Source organism: Chinchilla lanigera, unplaced genomic scaffold (genome assembly GCF_000276665.1).
Source record: "Chinchilla lanigera isolate Chin_1 unplaced genomic scaffold, ChiLan1.0 scaffold00020, whole genome shotgun sequence".
Classification (NCBI taxonomy): Eukaryota; Metazoa; Chordata; class Mammalia; order Rodentia; family Chinchillidae; genus Chinchilla; species Chinchilla lanigera.
The window spans coordinates 22,997,575-22,998,884 of NW_004955421.1; the positions used below are offsets into that span (position 1 = coordinate 22,997,575).

Consider the following 1,310-nt stretch of genomic DNA (forward strand, 5'->3'; position numbering starts at 1 on the left):
GTTCGTGCATAGCCTCTCCCACTGTTAACTTCCCACATCACAGGAGTACGTGTGTTACCACTGAGGAATCCACACTGACACACTGCTGTCACCCGGAGTCCACGGTTTGCACTGGGGTTCACTCTCGGTGTTGAACAGCCTATGGATGTAGACAGGTGCGGAAGGACACGTGTCTGCCATTGTGCTGTCACGCGGCACAGTTTCACCGCCCTAAAAATCCTCCCTGCTCCACCCGTCCATCCCTGCCTCCCCTCAGTCCTCGGCAACTGTTGATCTCTTTACCGTCTTCAGTATTTTTCTTTTTCCACGATGTCATTCGTGTGGAATCCCACAGTACGTAGCCCTTTCAGACTGGGCACTTGCACTTAGTGACATACATCTGTGTCCTTTGTGCCTTTGCATAGCTAGATAGCTCATTTCTGCGCAGTATTGAATTCTATTCTGCTGTCTGGATTTTCCACAGTTTTATTTATCCATTTACCTACTGCAGAACATCTTGGTTGCTTCCATATTTTGACAATTCTGCATAAAGCTGCTATAAACATCCAGGAATGGGTTTTTGTGTGGACATAAGTTTTCACTCATTTGTAAATACCAAGGAGCACGAGTGCTGGATCATATGCTGAGTGTGTTTAATTTTATAAAGCACAAAACACAGCTTGGTCTTCCACCATGGCCGCAGCATTTTGCAGTCCCTCCCACGGAAGCGTGAGTGGTCCTGCGTTCCACGTTCTCACGGGCACTGGTGTTGTCGGTGCCCTGGATTTCAGCGACCCTAGCAAACATGTAGTGGGCTTTGTGACAATTTTTTAAAACCATAATTTTAAGCCATAAAAGTACAGAATTTCCTCCACTCACCTTTCACATTACTGAAGAATGGGAAGGGCATGAACAGGGCTTTTCAAGGGTGAAGTGACCCACCTAAGGGAGACACTGAAGGTTTTTGGTAATCTCAGAGAAGTAGAATTTCTGATTGAAACTGGAGCTGAAGACAGATTCCCTTCTCCATTCTTGCAGTTTGAAGAAACATGGAAGCTGTAAGTTTTTCTGTACGACTTGGTCCTATGTCCCTCTGCGTGGGCAAAGCCTGCCATGGTGCGTCTAGCACGGGAAGAAGAGCAGAGAGGCTCCCGCCTTTGTCATGCTGGTCTCACCTGCCCCAGGGAACTTGGACAGCCTCGCTCACACTGTTCATGCTGGTGGCCACGAACTCTGCACCCTCTACAGCTTCCTCCTCTTCCTTACAGTCTGCCTGCCCCAGACCAATCTATTCTGTAGACCCCACATAGCCTTCTGTGGGCAGTGCATCA

General features: G+C 48.3%; 1 long non-coding RNA gene across 1 annotated transcript; it reads right to left on the reverse strand.

Moving 5' to 3' along the window:
* Positions 1-615: 615 nt before the first annotated feature.
* Positions 616-1,310, reverse strand: LOC106148434. Its single transcript, XR_001233875.1, has 2 exons — positions 859-1,310; positions 616-775 (listed from the first exon to the last, which is right to left on the reverse strand). It is a non-coding gene; the product is annotated as an uncharacterized LOC106148434 (long non-coding RNA).